This window comes from Sturnira hondurensis, unplaced genomic scaffold (assembly GCF_014824575.4).
Source record: "Sturnira hondurensis isolate 20B ecotype Veracruz unplaced genomic scaffold, ASM1482457v3 Scaffold0020642, whole genome shotgun sequence".
NCBI lineage: Eukaryota > Metazoa > Chordata > Mammalia > Chiroptera > Phyllostomidae > Sturnira > Sturnira hondurensis.
Window position 1 is genome coordinate 32,740 of NW_028093273.1, and position 5,937 is coordinate 38,676.

Below are 5,937 nucleotides of genomic sequence, written 5' to 3' on the forward strand. Positions count from 1 at the left end.
AGGCCAGGTCCCTGGTAGGGGGCGCACAAGAGGCAATCACACATTGAAGTTTCTCTCCTTGTCTTTCTCCCTCCCTTCCTCTCTCTCTAAAAATAAATAAATAAATAAATTACAAGTATATAAATATATATATATTTTATTGATTATACCATTACAGTTGTTCTATTCCCCCCTTCATTCCCCTCCACCCTGCACATCTCCTCCCCCACCTTTTCCCCCTTTAGTTTATGACCACGTGTCTCAAGTTCTTTAGATTCTATATTTCCCATACTATTCTCGCCCTCCCCCTATCTATTTTTTACCTACCGCCTATGCTACTTATTTTCTGCATCTTCTCCCCCCTTCTCCTCCTCCCACTCCCCTGTTGCTAACCCTCCATGTGTTCTTCATTTCTATGGTTTTGCTCCTGATCTAGCTGCCCTCTTGGTTTGCTTTTGTTTTAGGTGTGGTTGTTAATAACTGTGAATTTGCTGTTCTTTCACTGTTCATATTTTTATCTTCTTTTTCTTAGATAAGTCCCTTTAACATTTCATATAATAAGGGCTTGGTGATGATGAACTCCTTGAATTTGATCTTATCTGAGAAGCACTTTATCTGTCCTTCCATTCTAAATGAAAGCTTTGCTGGATAAAGCAATCTTGGATGTAGGTCCTTGCCTTTCATGACTTGGAATACTTCTTTCAAGGCCCTTCTTGCCTGTAAGGTCTCTTTTGAGAAATCAGCTGACAGTCTGATGGGAAGTCCTTTGTAGGTGACTGTCCCCTTATCTCTTGCTGCTTCTAGGATTCTCTCCTTCATTTCAATCCTGGGTAATGTAATTATGATGTGCCTTGGTGTGTTCCTTCTTGGGTCCAACTTCTTTGGGCCTCTCGGAGCTTCCTGGATTTCCTGGAAGTCTATTTCCTTTGCCAGACTGGGGAAGTTCTCCTTTATTATTTGTTCAAATAACTTTTCCACTCATGTGTTTGTTTTCCCCTTCTGGTACCCCTATAATTCAGATGTTGGAATGTTTACAGATGTCCTGGAGGTTCCTAAGCCTCTCCTCGTTTTTTTTAATTTTTGTAACTTCACTTTTTTCTGTTTGGTCATTTCTTCCTTCCTTCTGGTCCACCCCCTTGATTTGAGTCCCAGTTTCCTTTCTATCACTATTGGTTTCCTGTGCATTTCCCTTCATTTCAATTAGTTTAGCCTTCATATGTTCCTCTAATTTGTGACTAAAATCAACCAGTTCTGTAAGCATCCTGATCACCAGTATTTTGAACTGTGCATCTGAGAGGTTGGCTATTTTTTGGTTGCTTAGAGTTATCGGCTCTGGGCTTTGAGTTCTTCTTGAGCCATATTTTGGACTCTTCGTGCCTGTTTTATGTATGAGGAGCAGAGCCCTAGGTGTTCACCAGGGTCGGCCCACTCAGTCACTGGGTTGTGACGCTATATGTGGGGGCGGGGTCAAAGGAAAGCAATGGGGGCCCCCTCTGCTGCCTCCTGCCACCAGGGCCTGCATGGTCTGTCCCACTGTGCGCAAATGAGTGACCGCAGTCAGTCCACAGCCTTATGCCCTCACTGAGTCCACCGCTGGGGCCTGTGTGGTCTGTCTCACTGCTCACTCTTCTGCTGGTGTATCTGTGTGGGAATGTGTGACTGCAGCCTGTCCCCCATCCTGTGCCCTCACTGGTGCTCGCCTGGGGTCAGGGGATCTTTCTGGCCTGTCGCTGCTCCGCTGCTGGCCCCGCCCCTCTTACCAGTCCGGTCGAATGGTTGGTTGTTGTCGGACTTCCATATAGTTCAATTTTCTGTTCTTTGGCTGCGTCTTTGTTCACCAAACCTTTGTTGTATTCCAACTTGGTTGTGGGAGAAGGCACAGTGTTTCCACCTATGCCTCCATCTTGGTAGAAGTGTTTTGTTTCTTATATGTTTAGATTTATTTGTATATTCTCCCATTGTATCACTAACCATTTTCAGGAATTGAAGGCACTCAAGGTGTAAGGAAACTAGAAATTAACTTTTTGTGAAATGAGTATCAAATATTTCTCTCATCCTATAGTTACTTTTCAATATAATTCATGATTTTTCTTTTTGCCAAGCAGACAATTAAAAACACTTTGACTTAATTACATTTATTAATCAATGCTTCTAGGGGCTTCTGAGCTTTGTGTCTTATCCAGAAAGTCCTTCTTCTGAAATTATATAGAATTAAAGTTCCTTCCATAATTTAATATAGTACTTCTATACAAAATTGATGTTTGAATGTCTGATTTAACCAAAATTTATTTTTTGTATAGGTAGGGATTTGTATAATTTTTTGAGGTAGGAATCCAGGTAGGTAACCAAGTTATCTCAAAGCACTTTATTGAATGATCTATCTTTTTCTCATTGAAAAAAAAATTATCATATCCTAGATTTTATGTAGGTCCTATTCTGGGCTTTCAATTTTATTTGAATGATTTGTCTACTTATATACCATTATTGCTTCTTCCAAATGGCTTGTTCTTATTTTGTTTTCTTCATGTATTTCTTTTTTAATGTTTGCAAATTCAAATTTTCACTTTTTGTTGTTTTGCCATAGTTTCTTCAACCTCTTACAGATATTTTTGTGCTCTAGATTTGTAATTTAAAACATAAAAGTCATAAGAAAATACATGATCATAACAATTCAATGTTTTTCATTTGTTTTACCCAACTTTTTTCTTGGTTTTGTTATCTTTGTTTTGTAATATTTCTGGGAAGATCCTATGATAGTACTTTTCTGATTATTACACATCTTTGATTATGTTTCCAGGAGATTTGTTTATGGGAGAGGCTAAGTTCTTTTACCAAATTTGAAAGTATCTCACTTATTATGCAGAGAATAAATAAGTGGGAGTGAGGTCTTTTATTTAAAAATATATAATTTCTACATTCACTTTAAAATCATTCTGGAACCTAAGGAACTTCTAGTATTTATGTTTTCTTTTAGTGAAAAAGTATCATTTAGTATTTATTTTAGAGAGAGTCTATGGGAGATAAGCTCTCATAGTATTTTCTGTATACAAAAGTCTGTATGTCTTTATTATACTATGAAAGATAATCTAGCTGGATAAAATTCTAAACTGATAGGGGTTTAAAACAATATTTGAAATATTCCATTTTCACCAGCTATCCCATATAGATTAATTTGCCTATTTTGATTGGTATGCTGACTTCTGTGTTAATTTTTCAATTAGCAATAATCACGCCTCGGATAAACCTCATTGGCTACGATACTGCCACTGCACAAAGCTAACTTCTGTGTTAATTTTTAAGATTTTATATTCCTTCTAGATGTTTTCCAGTTTTGTTATAATATATCCAAGAATACTTTTACTTTTTTTTTATCTTGCTTGGAATTTGTAATACATTTGATTAGAGGATTTGTTTCTTTCTCTTGTCTTGAGAAATTCTCAGCTCTTCTTTGTAAATATTGAATTTCAACCATTTCCTCTTTCTTCTTTTTCTGAAATTCTTATTTAATATATATTGTAACATGAAAATTATCCTTTATGTTCCCTAAATGATTTTTCATAACTTTGTTACTTTTTATTTCATTTTGCCATACTCTCAATAAATCCCACAATTTTATATTTCAGTTTTCCTTGTCTTCAGTCTATTATGAATTCCATTTTATGATTTTATATTTTATTTCAACTTTTTCTTGTCTTTCCTTTTTTGTCTTTCATTATTTCTTTGTGATGGTATTTATATTTTATATTTCTTGTTGATTATTATAAGTATACTTATTTTCATCTGTATCATATTTTTCCCTAAGATTAATTATATTTCAAGTGCATTTATGTTCTAATTATTGGTTTTGTTATCTGGTTCTCTTAACATTTCTTCACAGGTTTTGGAATTTTGATTAAAAGACTCACTTTGAATTGTTTTTTTTCCACACTCCTCTATTTCCACTCTTCCTATGTGTTTACTAATTGCATTTCAGGACTGTAATTCATAAGCACATCTCATTATTTGTTTTGTGGTTCCTGCTTCTAAGCAATATTGGGGTATTGACAGATTGAATCACTGAGCTAATGGACAGCTTGTCTTAGTTTTTGGTTGAGAGAATTTGCCTGCATTTTCTGATGTCTCCAGGCTTTATGTAAATACAAGAATAGTATATAAGATTGAATAGTTATACTAATAGCTATACAAATACAAGGTTTCTCACTGTTGAGACGGGATACTCAATAGTGCACTACTTACACCTTGTGCAGTACTTTTGACATTTTGTTATGGGAGCTGTGCATGTGTGTGCACATGTGCACATTGCAGAATGCTTTAGAGGGTCTCTAGCCTTATGCACTAGATGGGAGTAGAATCTTGACATTCCCAGTTCTGACAACTAAAATGTTTCCTGACATTGCCAAATAATCCCTGGGGTCAAAAAACTTTCCAGTAGAGAACCACTGCTCTAAACAATAGAGGGAATATATTTCTAGTTCTTTATTCCCAAAGGAGATACTCCATCAAAGCCTCTTGGTATAAGTAATAAGCCTAGTTGCTGTCTTTTTCTCTGCAGGCTGTCACCATCTTTCATGGACTTTGAGGTCTACAGATTATGGCTTCAGCCCAGCTGACCATGTTGTATTTTTCCCTATCTCCTTCAGGAGATGTTTATCTTTATTTTGAGATATGTATAACTTTTTTTGCATTTCTATTTTTATCTCTAGGTATTATTGGTCATTGTTTGGCAGAGAAAGTTTGCATCAATGTCAGAACTAATGGAGCTATCTTTACTGGAAATCTTCACCATTATTTCCATAGAGTGATCAGTACACTTGTACCTCATTAAGTCACCTCCAAAATAGTGCATAAAACAGGAGTGGGAAGTTAAAGCTAGTGTCATATTGTTGAGTTATGATGTTCCTCTATTCATCATCATCAATTTCTACCTCTGTGCTAAATCTTTCCCCTTAGCAAACAAATAAACTCTTATTCTGATTTACCAAATCCCATGTAATCTGGCTCCTGCCTCACTTTTCAACATTATTGGGTAACCACCATCATTTAGCTATTATGGGATTCTTTTTGTTTTTCACCAAGTCAGGCTCTTTCCATTTTTTTTTAAAACTCACGTACATATCCATCTTTTATATTTCGAAGGAAATTATACAACTTTGCCACAGATTATTTTAAACAAAGGCTTAGTTTACAAATAAAAAGATGACAGGGGAGTTAACTCAAAAAAAGGAACCAAAAGACTATTTCTAGAAAAGCTACAAACTCATTCCATCTTAAACACTGTGGTGTTCTAGCTACATCAATTTGTTTCTTCAAGTCATTTAAATACCATCGTAAATATCACCTTCAGCAGATGCCTCCCTTACCATCCAATCAAAACTATCTACTCAGTTATTCTTATCTACTTTAGTTCTATCTTCCATGCACCAATATTTTTAATTTTTATATTTGCTTATTTTCTATTTCTATCTACTGTAATGTGAGCTCCTTGAAGTCAGAGGCCTTCTATTTCTTGTTTAATGCAATATCCCTAATGCCAAGATAAATCTGACACATGGTTAGAGATCAATAATAATTATTTACTGAATAGTAATAAATACAAAAACATGCTTTGCATAATAATGTTTATCTGGTCCATTAGCAAAACTTATCTTAAAAGGAGACTTGAAATAGTACCCTCCTATTCTCATTCTCCCCTTTATTAGAATAATTTTTTAATACAGATATTAAATGACATCAGTCACATCTTGTCATGTCCTATACCCATTTTCACAAATGCACAAATAATCTTTGGTGTACAAGGCCTCATAAAAAAGTGTTATCCAAGAGACAAGCTTAAACACAAGTTGGAGACAATTCTTTTAGTAGTTGGTGGCTGACTTTTTTCTTTTGAACTTCTTAAGCGTCAGGTATTGAGTTTTCATGGCAATGCATGGTATACATAAACTGGACTTAAAGTTTTTT

At 35.4% G+C, this 5,937-nt stretch overlaps 1 non-coding gene across 1 annotated transcript; it reads right to left on the reverse strand.

Annotated features, from left to right (window-relative positions):
* Positions 1–3,110: 3,110 nt before the first annotated feature.
* On the reverse strand, positions 3,111–3,257 carry LOC118976087 (U4 spliceosomal RNA). The gene has a single exon (XR_005064195.1). It is a non-coding gene; the product is annotated as a U4 spliceosomal RNA (small nuclear RNA).
* Between the last annotated feature and the right edge of the window lie 2,680 nt (positions 3,258–5,937).